The sequence below is a fragment of the Zootoca vivipara genome, chromosome Z1 (assembly GCF_965207765.1).
Source record: "Zootoca vivipara chromosome Z1, rZooViv2.hap1.1, whole genome shotgun sequence".
In the NCBI taxonomy this organism is placed as follows: Eukaryota; Metazoa; Chordata; class Lepidosauria; order Squamata; family Lacertidae; genus Zootoca; species Zootoca vivipara.
In genome coordinates, this window is record NC_142583.1 from 34,082,707 (window position 1) to 34,100,342 (window position 17,636).

General features: G+C 43.8%; 1 long non-coding RNA gene across 1 annotated transcript; it reads left to right on the forward strand.

Moving 5' to 3' along the window:
* Positions 1–13,157: 13,157 nt before the first annotated feature.
* Positions 13,158–16,761, forward strand: LOC148687329 (uncharacterized). Its single transcript, XR_015947887.1, has 2 exons — positions 13,158–14,761; positions 16,010–16,761. It is a non-coding gene; the product is annotated as an uncharacterized LOC148687329 (long non-coding RNA).
* Positions 16,762–17,636: the final 875 nt, after the last annotated feature.

A 17,636-nucleotide genomic window follows, 5' to 3' on the forward strand; every position in this document is an offset into this window, starting at 1 on the left:
GAGCATGACCGTTTCAGCTGCACAGGGCATGGAGCCTTGGGGGATGACACAGGGGACCCCACAACTATGCTTTAGAATGGCAGACGGCACAGAATTTGGGCGTCACACAGGATGCTGCTGAAATTTGAGACCCCAAGGTCTGCCACTGGTTGCTGATTGCACGGAGGAGCTCTGTGCATCTACGGGGTCTCTTCTGCTAAAGGTGTAATTGGCAGGGGTGTGACTGATGGGTGCATTGATATTTGATCATGTGGCACATCCATGTCAACCTTGTTCTTCCCACATTCATTTGGGAATGCATGACATGGGCCATGTAATGTGAGCATCTGGATTAGAGAAGAAAATAGGGAATGGTGGCTTTGACAGCAGCCCATCACAGCAGCACGGAAGTCAGAGTGCGACTTGTAGGCTTAGGGTGCTTCCAGATGGGTGTTTATTGTGGAATTGGTGCTGCTCAGGAAAGCAAGTGTTTTGCAGTGTTCACACATCTACAGTCATACCTCGGGTTACAGACGCTTCAGGTTGTGTGTTTTCGGGTTGCGCACCGCGCCGAACCTGGTAGTACCGAAACGGGTTACTTCCGGGTTTTGGCACTCGCGCATATGTGAAAGTGCTAAATCGCGCTTTGCACATGCACAGAAGCACCGTATTGTGACCCACGCATGCGCAGACACAGCACTGCGGGTTGCGAATGCTGCAGGTTGCGAACGTGCCTCCTGCATGGATCATGTTCGCAACCTGAGCGCCCACTGTATTTGCAACATCTAAATTATCGGTGCTCCCCCCCCTTGAAAAATAGGTTACCATGAATTTGTTACAGTAAGTGCCACACTTTTTAATAACCACAAAATGGCGCCAGTACTGCATACCTCTGAGTACCCCCTGAAAAAAGCACTGTTAATGACCTGTATGCAACACTAAGCCCTTATCTAGAACCACCCATGTATAGCTTTTTTAAATGCAACATAGTTCTTTTCCTCACTGTTATGTCTCATATTTCATGCTGGCCTAGTTTGGTAACTCCACATGTTCTGGTTTCTGAAGCTGTTTTCATCCTGGAGCTCTTTTGTACTGCTGAGGCACTGCATTCCCACAATTACCTTGAAGTGGAATTAAAATGGTGGCCCTATACAATCACTTAACAAAGTGCACCAGTAATATTTAGTTGTAAGTGCCATTCACCAAAGATTCTTGGCAATGCTAATTAAGATTTTCTTCCTTGTAGGTTAAGACTTTTCATTGGTAGGTCACAATCCTAGCCATTTCTACTCAGACGTAAGTCCTACTGAACTGAATGAAGTGTCTAGTAACGATTGCTCCTTATCCAGACTTTTAATTGCCTGATTTCAATTCTGTTGGGATAATGTAGAAAATTTTCATCAAACTGATAGTGGCCTTGTTTCAAAGAGGTCTGTAACACATTTTCTCTTGCCCTGTCCTTGATTTCTTCGTTGCAAGGAAACCAGTCCAGATGAAAAGGTTTTGCTGGAAGCACAGCAAATTGTTGTGAAGGTCTTTGCATTTCCATGCCGTATTTCTTCGCAGTGTAAAATGGTGTCTTTTCTCTCAACGTTCATGGATAATGGAAGCCACAGCCCATAGCTGCAACCACTAGAGGGCGATGCAGCACTGAAGAATGACAGCGCCAAGAAAACACCCCAGAAAATAGCAAATATTTGGCATAATAAAGATTAGGGGGGGGGAAGGGAGGGATGCGCCCCATTAACAAACAAGGGCAATTCCTCACCATTCATTTTAAGCAATGTTTCAGCTTCCATTTTAAAGCTTTTACGTAGCTTGAGTAGGTGTGAGTAACTATGAAAGCATTCTGGCTTCTTTTCAAATTGGAATGCATACAATTTCTTTTTGTCAAGCATTTTCATTTTCTTTGAACGCTTTTCCCTCTATGAAAAAAACCACAAAAACAGGCTGGGGGGAAGGATGTTATTCAAGTAAACACCTGCTAACTTCCACCCACTGAGAATGGGAGGCTCCAGCTTAGATTTATAGTCACAGCATGTTGCTCGGTCTCTGTGTCCATGATGAGGGACCCAATTTATACCTATCTTTCTTTAGCCTGTGCAATGTTTTGATTTTTTTTTTGAAAGCACAATCAGATTCCATTGTATTTCTGCCTCCCCCTCGGTATCTTCTCTCCTAAGGCTTTCTTCTTTTATGAGAAAATCTATAACACACCTTTAAAATCTTATCTAGTCTTGGGACATTGCTCAGTCTAAATAATGAAGTTAGCAGGTCAAACTGAAAACACTATCAGTCTCTCACACTTCTTTGCACAAAGCAGATGTCCAAATGACACCCCTGCTCTTGCCCCCCCTTTAAATGAAACCTAAAGATGGAGAATGAAGACAGGAAAATGGCTGCCCTGAGAAATCTACCATTCAAAACAAATGCTTCTGAACCTCGGCATAGGGAGGGTGATTTCTAGGCCTAGTTACACCAAAGAATTAACCCTTGAATTAAATGGTGTTGGCAAAAGGGTGTTTTACACAGTGTAATATGTATTCTTGTGACCTTGCTTTTCTATACCTATAACAAATAATGGAGCACGTTACAGCTTTTTCTTGTCTTCTTCCTCTTCAGTCTCAGCAGGTTTTTTTTAAATTGTTTTCTCTTTTATGCGCTGAGTTTGAGATTTCCATCATTCCTTATGCAACATGACTGGTGCTTTGCTCTTTCCCTTCCTGTTGGTTCATAATACTCTGTTTAAAAGCAACAGTGAGCCTAGACCAGGCATCCCCAAACTGCGGCCCTCCAGATGTTTTGGCCTACAACTCCCATGATCCCTAGCTAAGAGGACCAGTGGTCAGGGATGATGGGAATTGTAGTCCAAAACATCTGGAGGGCCGAAGTTTGAGGATGCCTGGCCCAGACTCTTGAGATGAGTGAATGGGGGACTGAATGCAGGGCTGGCTCTAGGTAGACCCCCAGTGGCGTGGTGTGCCAGGGCGCTGAGGTGGTAGGCAGGGCGCCGCATGGCTTCGCTGCGCGGAAACCATGCGGCACCCTGCGAGGGCAGGGGCGCCGGAGCGATCTCCACCCCTCAGCACCAGGGCGCGTGACCTGCTCGAGACTGCCCTGACTGAATGTCATTCTCCTGATCAAACAATCATGGCTGCATCTCCTTTGCCACATAGAGTATATCTTGCACCACCTTTTGCAGGGTTACCTTATGCCTTGTACTTAGTTTTGTTCTGCCATTTTAGTTTTCTGTCCCAAGTTCCTACCCCTGTGCTCAGTGCCGGATTTATGTATAAGCTAAACAAGCTATAGCTTAGGGCCCCACTCTTGCCCCCCCCAAAAAAAACAATTAAGGGAAAAAACCTGGATGCACATTTCCAAAATATAAGATAAAAAACAAATACAATAAAACCTACATACAGCAACAGTGTTTTGTGTTGTGTAGGCTCCTATGATGTAAGTAATGGGCGCCGCCTGCTAGCCTGCTCCCTAAAATATCACGTATTACCTTCAGTAGCTTAGGGCCTCATCAGACCTAAATCTGGCCCTGCCTGTTCTTCAAGGCAACCCCAGAGTCCTCCTTATGCCGCAAGCCCCAATCCAGAATTTGTGTTGAACTGTCCTCTCTCCTCATTATCCCTTGGCTTCTTAGCTCCATCTCTTTTCCTTCTTAGTCTGAGTGATTTCAAAGCCTGAAGATGCTCTTGTCACTGGCAAGAAGCTGCCATTGCTATGGCTTTCCTGTCATAGTTCTCACTTCAAATTAGCATCTCCCCCCCCCCCCCAATATGAGCCACTTATCCATGATGTGTGTTCTCATAAGAGAACCAACTCTTTAGAGATGGCTGATGGCCACGCTGCTTTGTAAAGCTCATAAAACAACACAGCCCTGCATGAAGGAAACAAGTGACAGCTACCAGGGGGACTGAATCGCCTATTATACCAGAGAAACAGGGGCACTTCCACTTTTGTCAAGAGGAAATGCTCAAAGGCACTGGAATTTAGCCTGCAGATTAGAACAATCCACATAACTACATGGGATCATCTGGCAATCTGAGTTTGCAAATATGCTCCTGCAGGTAATATGGACCACTGCATATTGCATAGTCTCCGTGTTCTGCCTGCAATGATCTCATGCATAAATCTGCACTGCTGACAGAGGGATCGTGGGCTTAGCAGGCCTGTGCAATTCATTTCATTGGCAAAGTAATGATGGCCGAGGAAGAAACTGTGACCCACACAATTTCAGGTGCACTTCAGCCACAAGCTTAGAAAAGCAGGTAAGATGTTCCTGTGTAGATAATGCCTAAGATGCCCTCTTTGGCTCTTGGCTTGTTATATTTGGCATGCTGTGCTTTTGCCTAGTATAAAGGTTTGTTTAATAAAGGATGACAAAATATAATGCGGTTACTGGTGGCAAAGATCCATGCTCCACTTCTCTGGCCTGGAATTAGCAGGCACCTACTAATATGCACTGTGACTGGCAATAATCCAAGAGAGGAAACAAAATAGATTGAACCAGTGTGCATGGAATGTGCTCAGACTTGTTAAATAACTCATCCAAATGAAATGTGATGTTTTGCCAGGGAATCAGATACAAGCACGGAGATTCGATTTGTGTGTGTGTGTGTGTGTGTGTGTGTGTGTGTGAGAGAGAGAGAGAGAGAGAGAGAGAGAGAGAGAGAGAGAGAGAGAGAGAAATGCGAATATAAGAACCAAATGTATTATTTATTTACGGATGGTCCAGCCAAGGTGTATGATTTGTGCTTGCCCTATGGAGCTTCCAATCATTCTCGCTCTCCTGTGCCTCCCCAATCTTTTCCCTGAGAAAGAATCGGGGCAAGGAGAAAACCACTTGGACCTCTGCCTAGAAAGCATGTGTGAAGTGGAAAACTGCTCTGACCTGTGATTTCTAGGTATGGGACAACTGGAAGTGTGGAGGAGCCCTTAGTTCTGAAGGGAGGCAAGGAAAACCAACATTATTTCTCGTGGTCAATAAAGCTCAGCAAATAGTTCTTTGTATGAAGTAGATATTGTTTGCAAATGAAAACCAGATCCTGATTTATCACAACTCAGAGTGATACAGTCATACCTCGGTTAAAATATGCCTCAGTTTGAGGATTTTCAGTCCGTCTGTAACGGATTAATCCACTTTCCATTACTTTCAATGGGAAAGTTCGCTTCAGGTTAAGTATGCTTCAGGTTAAGTACGGACTTCCAGAACCAACTAATACACTCATAGCTCGGGTTAAGTACGCTTCAGGTTAAGTACTCTGCAGACCCATCTGTAACGGATTAATCCACTTTCCATTACTTTAACGGATTAATCCACTTTCCATTACTTTCAATGGGAAAGTTCACTTCAGGTTAAGTACGCTTCAGGTTAAGTACAGACTTCTGGAACCAATTGTGTTTGTAAACCGAGGTACCACTGTACTTCAACAGGAAAGCTCAGTTTGAGAACAACCAAAGCAATTGTTCCCTTTAAAAGCTATACATACATATAAGGACTTTCAATTTTTTTATAAGGATGCAATGCAGCCAATTGATGCACTTTAAAGTCAATTTTTTTTTTCCACAAGCTGCCCTGTCCTGTTTATATCAGTGGAACCCAGAAGGAACGCTGTGGATGTAGCCTATCTTGATTTCAGCAAGGCCTTTGACAAGGTGCCCCATGACATTCTTGTAAAGAAGCTGGTAAAATGCGGGCTAGACAATGCTACCATTCAGTGGATTTGTAACTGGCTTACTGACCGAACCCAAAGGGTGCTCATCAATGGCTCCTCCTCATCCTGGAGAGTAGTGACTAGTGGGGTGCCACAGGGTTCTGTCTTGGGCCCAGTCTTGTTCAACATCTTTATCAATGACTTGGACGATGGGCTTGAGGGCATCCTGAGCAAGTTTGCAGATGACACCAAATTGGGAGGGGTGGCTAATACCCCAGAGGACAGAATCACACTTCAGAATGACCTTAACAGATTAGACAACTGGGCCAAAGCAAACAAGATGAATTTTAACAAGGAGAAATGTAAAGTACTACACTTGGGCAAAAAAAAAAAGGCACAAATACAGGATGGGAGACACCTGGCTTGAGAGCAGTACATGTGAAAAGGATCTAGGAGTCTTCGTAGACCACAAGCTTGACATGAGTCAGCAATGTGATGCAGCAGCTAAAAAAGCTTATGAGGAACGGCTTAGGGAGCTGGGTATGTTTAGCCTGGAGAAGAGAAGGTTAAGGGGTGATATGACAGCCATGTTCAAATATATAAAAGGATGTCATATAGAGGAGGGAGAAAGGTTGTTTTCTGCTGCTCCAGAGAAGCGGACACAGAGCAATGGATCCAAACTACAAGAAAGAAGATTCCACCTAAACAGTAAGAGCTGTTCGGCAGTGGTATTTGCTACCAAGGAGTGTGGTGGAGTCTCCTTCTTTGGAGGTCTTTAAGCAGAGGCTTGACAACCATATGTCAAGAATGCTTTGATGGTGTTTCCTGCTCGGCAGGGGGTTGGACTGGATGGCCCTTGTGGTCTCTTCCAACTCTATGATTCTATGATTCTATGACACTGTCAGCCATTAGGAGAAACTGTGGAAAAGTGTGTGGCTGCATCTTCATGGGAGAAGAGAAGAAGAAGAGTTTGGATTTGATATCCCGCTTTATCACTACCCGAAGGAGTCTCAAAGTGGCTAACAATCTCCTTTCCCCTCCTCCCCCACAACAAACACCCTGTGAGGTGGGTGGGGCTGAGAGACTTCAGAGAAGTGTGACTAGCCCAAGGTCACCCAGCAACTGCATGTGGAGGAGTGGAGACACGAACCCGGTTCCCCAGATTACAAGTCTACCGCTCTTAACCACTACCAAGGCCTCTCCTCCTTCCTGCCCCTTGAATCAACACCAGGCAGTATTGGATTCTCCAGTGTACCAGATGTTAAGCAGGATCATGAGCAGTGCCAGTCACTTCTCCTTTGCAAGCAGCTTCTCTTGTGGACAAGGAAACAGCTCATGAAGGAACAGCAATGTGCAAGATCTGATCCCCTGGCTTAAAACCCCCTCCTGTCCATATTTTTAAACCTCATTTTAACCGTATGTTAAACACAGCTTTAAAAAACTCTTTAAAAACCCTTAGCCCCACCCACTGAAATGCTGCAGGGATGAATCCAACTGGGTCAGTGGCTTGCTGGGTGGCACAGGGCACATCAGCCCAATCCTTGGGCCATGTCTTGGGGCCACAGGGCAGATCATGGGGTCCATGAACAGCCTTTATATAAATGCTCCAATTATGGCAAACGTTTCAAAAAGAAAACACATTTGATAATGCATCAGAGAACCTGCCCAGGAGAGGAGACATATAACTAACCAGGCTTTGGGGAAAGCTTCAGTCATAGTTCACTGCTTACAGAACATAAAAGCGTAGACACAAGAGAGAAACTGTATAATTTTGTAGAGTGTGTGAAAGGCATCCGTTGTCATACTGATGTTCTCTGACCACAAAAAATCCACATAGGAATAAAAGCGTAAGAACGTAAGGCAGACTGGGGAATGAAGGATTGTGTAGGGGAAATTTCTTTAGCGTAAGGATCCAAGTTGTCATTTCTTTTTGGTACCGTGTTTCCCCCTTTTTAAGGCGTAGTCATAAAATAAGCCATAGCAGCATTTCTAAGCATTTGAGAAATATAAACCGTACCCCGAAAATAAGCCATAGTGATAGGCGCTGTGCGGAAGAGATCACTGAGCTCCCCGAGTCAGCAGCAGCAACGCCGGCCGCAGCAGTGTTTGCTGAGTCCTTTCTTGCTTTTGGGACTTGGTTACTGTGCTGGCTTGGGATGGTGTGTGTGCAATTGCTGTTGCTGCTTCGTGTTTTTCAGCTGGATTCTCTGGGTTCTAAGCACTTTCCCCCGTTTGTTTGTGAAGCAGCACTCGGCTGCAGCCCCTGCCTCTCCCGACGGCTGCATGAATGCGAGGCTGGATTTGATCGCTATCTCCTTTTCCATTTCTTTTGTCTTTGAGCACCCGGCCCCGCCCCCTCTCCCCTTCGTGGAATGAAGAACGGAGTTTTAGCAGCATTTCCTCATTATAAAAAAAAGGTCAGGAACTTTTACTTTAACCTCAAAAATGGGATATTTCCTCTCTCTAAAAACAACTCTGACCTGAACACCAATATAACGGGGGTAGATCACCTCCAGTTTATAAATCCGCAAGTAGATCGCAGTCTCCTAGAAGTTGGGCTCTATACTTTGGCTGATTGCAAGCCTTTGCATCTTTAAAAAACAAAAACCATACGCTTCTCAGTCTTAATTTTCCTTTAATTCATCCCCCTATACCCTCCTCCAACCATTGCCTCCTTCCATTCCTTACCCCCCTCCCTCTCTCCCCACTTCCCTCACTCCTGTGCGATCTCATTTAGTCATATACTTGCTTTTTCTGTTGTGTTGTCTATTTTATATTTAATATTATTACCCTTTATGATGTTATTTTTCCCCTTGCGATAATTATTTATTTTTTATCTTTAACTAACTTTCCTTTCCATATTTTTCCATATATAACTCAACACTTTCCCATTCCTTCTTAACTCTTTGGATAGAGTGCCCCCCCATTATTGTTGTTAATTTTACAATTCCTGGATTTTTTATGGAACCGAACAGCTCGGGTGCTTCAGAATGTGCCTTCTGTTGCTACAGGGCTATGGGGCTTCACTATTTGACCCCCCCCCCAGGTTGGGATTTTTAAAGTAGTTCTGTGGGTCCCAGGGCACAGAATCACCCCCGATCCTTTCCTTTGTCTAAACAGACCTATTCCCCCCTGACTTTGGAAGGCTGTGCTTCAAGGGTGATACCAGGGGTTTTTTAAGACCTGCGCCTCTTAAGGATTGTTACAGTCCATAACTTCCATTGCTTTCTACAGGGTTGGGGGTTTAAAGCACTGCCACCCCCACCCCACCCTGCAGGCGCTCGGAACTGGCAGCGCCAACAACGCGCCCAGCAATGTGCAGAAGAGAGCACCGAGCATCCTGAGCCAGTGGGTCCCAGTTGTACCAGCACTTTTTTTTTAAAAAAAAGACACCCCCTGAAAATAAGCCACTGTGTGTTTTTTTGAGGGAAAAAAGTTATAAGACGGTGTCTTAAAAAAGGGGAAACACGGTACTACAGAAAGCCATTTCTGAGTATTTTAATATACAATGGCAAAAAGCATCAGAAGTAAAGGAGTTGCTCTACCACTGAGCTATGCCGCTTCTCTAAAAATTCTGGTAGCTGGCCTTTGTTGGCCTGGATGAAATCCACCTTGCAAGTGATGGTTCAAGGTGTAATTGTTCACAACCACCTCTGTTTTCTTCTGCTCTTTTCCACTGCTCCTCCCCCAATCATCCACTCTACGTCCATCCTGTAAGGATTCAAGAAAAGGCACCCTATTGCTGCCTTGGGTTTACACATGACTGTGCCATGGAAGCAGCCTTTAGAGCTCTGTTTGCCCCCTTTCTAACTTTATAGAACAAGCAGAACCACGTGCGAGAGCAAATTTAGGCATGGGGAGAAATTTGATGCTGAACTTAGCTCATTACTGAAACAATATGCAAACTGAAACATAGCCACTCTTATCTAAATTTTGCAGTTCAGTGCAGTTCTCCAGACAAGTAATGTGTAAAAAAATGTACATACTGAAGCGTAAATGTGAATGCATATATTAGTGAGAAGAACACACAAACATGCATTATCTTAGGGGAAATGGCATTCTGAAAATGTATATAAAGGTAAAGGTAAAGGGACCCCTGACCATTAGGTCCAGTCGTGACCGACTCTGGGGTTGCGCGCTCATCTCGCATTATTGGCCGTGGGAGCCGGCGTACAGCTTCCAGGTCATGTGGCCAGCATGACAAAGGCGCTTCTGGCAAACCAGAGCAGCACATGGAAACGCCGTTTACCTTCCCGCTGTAGCGGTTCCTATTTATCTACTTGCATTTTGACGTGCTGTCGAACTGCTAGGTTGGCAGGAGCTGGGACCAAGCAACGGGAGCTCACCCCGTCACAGGGATTCGAACCGCCAACCTTCTGATCAGCAAGCCCTAGGCTCAGTGGTTTAACCACAGCGCCACCATATTAGGCACAATTGCATGTAAAAATGTGTGTAGCAGGAGGAATGTGTACACAAATTCTGATGAATTTTCATGAGGACTTTTAAAAAACAAAATCGCAAACTGATTTTGAAAGGCATGGTTGGAAAAAGGAGAAACTGAGAGGAACCAGAATTGACCTATTTATCCTATTCATCCTGATTTGCTCGCAGAAAGCTTAAGGTTAGGTTAATGAGCATTTGTTTTGATTTGTTTATATGTTGGTTATAAGACAACTCTCTTCTGATTTGCTTATGGGGTGTTATTTATATGTCTTTCTGTTAGCTATATTTTAGTGTATATCCCTATCAAAGCTGCTTTTAAAAGTGTGTTTGTTGTTCTAGGGCATGGGTATGCAAACTAATAATAATCCGGCCCAATCACCTTCTAAATCTAGCCCGCCGATGGTCCGGGAATCATCATGTTTTGACATGAGTAGAATGTGTGCTTTCATTTAAAATGCATCTATGGGTTATTTGTGGGGCCTCCCTGGTGTTTTTACATGAGTAGAATGTGTGCTTTTATTTAAAATGCATCTCTGGGTTGTTTGTGGGGCATAGGAATTCATTCATTATTTTTTTAAATATAGTCTGCCCCCCCCCAAAGTCTGAGGGACAGTGGATCGTCCCCCTGCTGAAAAAGTTTGCTGACCCCTGTTCTAGGGTGACAGAATTTAAATCCACTTCAACTGTGCAAACCTTTATGGTATATGCTTGAATCCCTCCTGCAAAATAGCAATAGTCTATAAGCAACCTATATGACCATTGTGCCTCATTTGCCATTTGCCATATCAATCTGGAAATTATATATGGGTTGCATGTTGGTAACCATTTTACCAACCTTTTCGAACCCCCGCGATGGGGGGAGCTCCCATTGCCCGGTCCCAGCTCCTGCCAACCTAGCAGTTCGAAAGCATGTCAAAGTGCAAGTAGATAAATAGGTACCGCTCCAGCGGGAAGGTAAATGGCATTTCCGTGTGCTGCTCTGGTTCGCCAGAAGCAGCTTTGTCATGCTGACCACATGACCCGGAAGCTGTACGCCGGCTCCCTCGGCAAATAACGCGAGATGAGCGCCGCAACCCCGGAGTCGGTCACGACTGGACCTGATGGTCAGGGGTCCCTTTACCTTTAACCATTTTACATGTAGATATGTGGTCTTCAACAAAAAGAATGATAGCTTTCCAATGCCTTGATCTCTGCTTTCCCTTATTCAATTGGACACAGCAATAGTCCTCTTGGGGAGACATGCTGAACTAGAGCTAAACAAGAAGGGCATATTCCGAAGCAAAGGGGAATCCAAGAGGAATCCTGAAAGCCCTGGGACTTAAATGCTTTGAAGAGTTGTCTGCTCTTGAGCTGCGTTGGCTTATAACTCATTCAAACTTTGGGAAACTCCCCTAGAACACACAATGGATGCCCATGTCAACCCTTCCTGTTGAGAAGGTACTGTATGCATAATTGTGCACTGGGTAGCTTAAAGAGAATGTTATTGCTTCAAATAATAGAAAGGGATGATTTGATTATGCATCAGTGTTACTCGGCAGGGAGAATGTATTATTCACTTGCTGTTGCTAGGTTACTAGCCTTATTTACAGATAGAAGTTTCCAGAGAAGGGAAATTTGAGAAGCTTCAAGGACAGAAGGCAAGCGGGAGGGAAGAGGCACCAGCAAATCAAAGCTTGTTAGTCTAGAGTGAATGTTAAACACCTTTCTACAGTGAGGCCTAGAATAAAAAATGAAGAGTGGGTGAGATAATATGAGAAAGCGTGTCAGTAAACTGTCCTTCTTGACCAGCAGTTCTGATTTCAAAGGATGCTGTTGGCTAAGGAACATAGAGAGAAAATTAAGAGTGGGTGTCAGTTTATAGAATAATAATATTATAGAGTTGGAAGGGACCCTGAGGGTCATCTAGGCAAACTCCCTGCAATGCAGGAATCTCAACTAGATCATACATGACAGATGGCCATCCAACCTCTGCTTAAAAGCCTCCAAGGAAGGAGAGTCAACCAACTCTCATGGGAGTCTGTTCCACTGTCGAGCAGCTTTTATTGACAGAAAGTTCTTCCTGATGTTTAGTCAGAATCTCCTTTCTTGCAACTTGGATGCATTGGTTCGGGTCCTAGCCTCTGGAGTAGGAGACAGAAGAAGCACACAGGTTTAAATTAGATTATGTAGGCAGATGAGAAGAAGCAAAGACTACAGAGTAGCTTTAAAAAGAGCATGTACAGGCAGATGCTATGGCAAAGCGCTCAGATGGGCTGGTGACCTTGGAAATACATTGTTGTCTTGGAGGCAGTTGATGTAGACCTCTTGTACACATGGAATAGGATACATGCAGTATGTGGAGAAGCCACATCACGTGAGATGCTACAGGCATGGATGTACAGAAAATTAAACTAAATTGTGCTATATTGGTTGAAGTGGGGTGGGAAATAATATGGGACCTGAAACACATCAGAAAAGGCTAGCAGCTCTGGCCTCCAAACATAATCACATAATTAGTGTCAATAAATAAGTGTTTCTTTTGAATTATGGTGCTGGAGGAGACTCTTGAGAGTCCCATGGACTGCAAGAAGATCAAACCTATCCATTCTTAAGGAAATCAGCCCTGAGTGCTCCCTGGAAGGACAGATCGTGAAGCTGAGGCTCCAATACTTTGGCCACCTCATGAGAAGAGAAGAATCCTTGGAAAAGACCCTGATGTTGGGAAAGATTGAGGGCACTAGGAGAAGGGGACGACAGAGGACAAGATGGTTGGACAGTGTTCTCGAAGCTACGAACATGAGTTTGACCAAACTGCGGGAGGCAGTGCGAGACAGGAGTGCCTGGCGTGCTATGGTCCATGGGGTCACGAAGAGTCGGACACGACTAAACGACTAAACAACAACAACAAAATAAGTGTTTCTTGGTACAAACAGAACAGCATAATTTGCACCAGTTTTTGTTCAGGAAAAGAGTATAAAACAAACCCCTCAGTACATTTGCTTTATTTTTTTATAGCTATTACAAAAGCAGCTTAGAAGCTACTCAGTGACTCATCACTTGTAGGTGGTAGCTTTATGAGTAGCTAAATGCAGCCAGAAATTGTTCTCAAACTAGATTTTTATCTGAAATCTAGATTCCTATTTGGTACAGTGATGCCAAAGAATTTTCTTATAGGAGTAGCATGAATGCTACATAAGTTGAGCCCTGAGGGTAAAGTTAGTTAAATTTCTGATGTAATTTAAGCTGGTGACATCAAATTCTAATAGGCATTTCTTCCAATTCTGACACACATCAGATAGAAGGCAAATGTAATTTCAATTATTTTCTGATTCTGTGAAAAGGAATGTTAAATATAACAATAAAATGTTGCAGTGATGAGTGGCCATGTTCAGGATTCCAGTTGGCCAGCCATATGGTTTTTCAGGACACTCCATTCCACTGTCCCTTCCCCTGGGTTCTGAAGCCACAGAGTGATTAGCGCCTTGGGATAAATGATCATGTACACAAGTCTTTAAGTGATCATGAAGTTGAGGGTGGGCATGGCTTAGACATAGGTCACATGCTTTGCCTGTGAGAGATTCTAGAGTCACTGACTAGCATCGCTGCTTAAAGCACAGTGGCAGCAGGATCTGAAGAAAAGCCATTGCTAGTTAGTGTTGACTTTCATGGGCTAGTTCAGGAGTAACCAATGTGATACCTTCCAGTTGGACTACAACGCTCTTCAACTCCAGCCTGTTGGGCTAATAATCAGGTATGATGGGAGTTGTAGTCTAAAACTACTGAAGAGTACCATGGGCACTGTACAAATAGATAATGGTTCTAAGTTGATGCAAAGCAGCACCTTATATTCAATAATTTCTCTGGCAAAATAATATTGTTGGATGTATTCAGCCATCTTTGATAATTAATGATTATTGAGCAGTGGTCTTAGTGTGTGCGTGTGCGCACACATGCATGCACGTATGTACACACACACACACACACACACTCATGAAGTAAAAAAGAAAGAAAATTAATTTAATGACAAACTCAATTGAAATTCCTTTGTTCCTTTTCTATTTTTATAAAAGCTACAAGAGATTAGGTTAGAATTTCCTTGTATAACAGTGATTGCCATGGTAACTAAACAAATTTAAAGCCTTAGGTGCTCCCCACTCTCAAGTCCTTCCTTTATATTTGATATAAGGATCTCAAGCTTTTTTCTTCCTGCTCTTCAAGTCAATACATTGATGTGTATTGTTATACAGAACCCTATGAAAAAACCTGTTGAGTTCTCAACACCCATGTGGAGCCTGTTTTTAGTAATTAAGGCACAACACAAAACACACTAACCAAAGCCAAGTTCTGTTCTATTCTATTCTATTTTATTATTTGCAGTAATTTGCTCTTACACCTTCCATTTCTTTAAGAAGAAGAAAAAGCGTTTGGATTTTATATCCCGCTTTATCACTACCCAAAGGAGTCTCAAAGCGGCTAACAATCTCCTTTCCCTTCCTCCCCCACAACAAACACTCTGTGAGGTGAGTGAGGCTGAGAGACTTCAGAGAAGTGTGGCTAGCCCAAGGTCACCCAGCAGCTGCATGTGGAGGAGTGGAGACGCGAACCCGGTTCACCAGATTATGAGTCCACTGCTCTTAACCACTACACCACAATGGCTCCCATTTCTTGGGAGTTCAAGAATAACTTGTGAGAAGGTAAGTGAGACAACTACATCTTTTATCTCTGTCTTCTTATTCCTCCTGTAATTTTGCAGAATTAAAGTCCAGTACTAGGCACACTTACTTTGCCATGAGACCTGTTTTTAACATGGTAGTCTTGGAATTGATAATGAACCTCATCATTCAGCATCAAAGTGAGCTCCTGCTACTTCCTGATACGGAGCCACTGTAGATACAGGATTTCTATTCAAGGTAACATTGGGAGCTCAGCACCACCACTCAGCACCATTCCTAGAAGCTCTCGCTAAACATTTACCCCTATGCAAAACCCACAAACTTGACTACCTGCTGACCAAACTCTCCCATGGTCAACTCACCTTTTGAGAGATATCAATAACACAGGGTTATAGCCAACTGAATTCTCTGAATTCTCCCATTGCAATTAATAGAACTAAATTAGTGATGTAGGTAAGTTAATTTTAATGGGTCTGCTCCGAGTATGATTGACATTGGATATAATCCATAATTATCAGAAGAGCCTTGCTGGATCTGAACAAAGGTCTCATTCATTCCAGGTTTTAAAGCAGAGGTTGGATGGCTATCAGTTATGCATGCTCTAGTTGAGATTCCTGTAACCTCACTTCTCGCATTGAGGGTATCACCAGAAGGCCCTCAGTACTGGATCTCGGTGTCCAGCATTGGTGGAGCCAATTCAGTGCTCCTGCTGGTGTGTTTCCACCACCCCTAACCTCTCAGCCACCTTGTAGCACCTCTCTTCCTCCTGGTAAGCAACTGCAACCCACCTGCTAAGAAGCTAACATAGTGGTTCTGCCCCACACAGCCTGCCACTTCTGCATTTCAGTGACACCTCAAATTCTTTCCATTTTTGCCCCTTGCACTGCGAGTATCACACTGAAGTTGCAATTACGCTGGTGCACTAATGGCGCAAGAATGACACAAATCCACTCTGCTGGAGTATCTTTGGACTCAGTAGCACCGGGGACTTAATTTATCTTTGTCCAGGGTGCTTAAGTCAAAAGTTGGATTGTACTGTTATTCTTCATAAAAAGATTAGTAACATTAATGGTTTGGGTACTTGCAAGGTAACCTGTTTTTATGTCAAGATATATTAGTTTTTCCCTTTGGTTATATTTCAGTGTGAATTCTTGAGTCAGATACTGTTATATTATAAAAAGCTTTTCCTATCTCTTCTACTGTTAAATGTTTTATATTGTAATGTATTATAACACAACACTTAATAAATTTTGACTTGGCACCCCACAGGGCAGACACTATTTCAGCCTGACATCAGCACTTCATGATTCTTTCTGCAAAGATTGGGGATTTGTATTCCCCTCAAATTCTGCAGAGATCCCCAGTCTTCTATATATACAGATGCACTCATACTGGATACTTTTGAACTGCATGGACCCTTGGATTAGACCACGGCCTCCTAAGAATGATTCCTGAATTAGTTTATTGCTCCTTAGCTTCTCAAGGCTGATTTTCCATCATATCCATTCATCAAACCCATAGGAAATAATGTATCCTAGAGATGAATTTCAGAGATTTGCTTCAAGAGGCAACTCCCTCATATCCATCAGCTGATAAGTATTTTATGTGTGTGTCAGGAAATGGTCCGAATGGGAGTATTGGGAAGTGTATCCTCAGTCAGATCAGTTTCTCTCAGAAGAGGAGGAGAGGGGGAAGATTTGCCCTCCTTCTCCCCAGAAGTTTCAGTAGGAGAGAGAGAGGAGAATGCTGCACAGCCTAGCTATGAGATAGTGGAAGAAGAGGGGGAAGGGAGGGAGCAGTCTCTCTAGAGAGCCTGGGCAACCCCTCTCCCCTCGGGCTTGTAGGTCTGTCTGTATTTAGAGAACAGAGAATGCAGAGGGGTGGAACTTCCCATTGGCGTCCAGGATGTTGTTGGGGACGGTGGGGAAGGGCTTAGAGTAGCTAACAGCTCTCTTTGTGGAGAGATATGGATTTTTGCCTTGCAACCAGATGACTGAATAAAAAGGACTATAAAAGACAAACTGCTTGTGATTCTTGACTATGAAGTTACCGGGGGAAGAGAGGACTCTCCACGCCTGACAGTATGCTGATTTGGTAGATGGCATGGCATCAGCAATGAAGCGACCTAGTGGTAAATCAAATAGGCAAGATCAGCTACATTAAAATATTATCTGGCCTCTGCAGGAAGACATTAATCATGCCAGAGGTTTTCCAGTTCTGCCCCATGGGTGCTTGTGATACTCAGGTGGAAACCTTTGATTCCAGCCTGGAAGTAACCCAGTTCCACCATATTATCGTTTTTTACCACACTTTAATCTTAGAATAATACCTGAAGCAGCTTAAAATACGGCTTAAAATACACAACAAAAATGCAAACACTAAAACGGCATATTAAATATGATAATATCCAGAACAATAATAATATATTCCACCTGCCCTTCTTGCTATCCCCAGTCTCTGAGATTCTGACTTAGGTCCTGCCCAAGTCCATTCCAGAATGCTGTCCTCCCTATGGTGTCCACTCAAAAGTCTCCAGTCCTAGGCAGCAGCCCTTCGTAACTGTAGCCTACCTGGCCCAACTGTTAATCTGAATCCCTTCTAATTATCCTCCACCAGCACCTTCTCCACCTCTCTATATCAGACGTTTGGAAAGAGTGTGGTAGTTCAACATTATTTCTGAAGTGTGAAACCCGTTTGTTGAGCATGGGCTCAACAACATGCCAGAATGCCATATCTTCCAACATGACACGACCCAAATCTGGGATGCCATCTTTTGGGTCCACACTCTCGTGTGAGTCATGTGACTCGTATGAGATCACCCCCCCAAAGCGCTTTTTCCAGGCATAGTGGCCCAAAAGCATGTTTTGGGACACCATGCCTGAAAAAAGCATAAGGT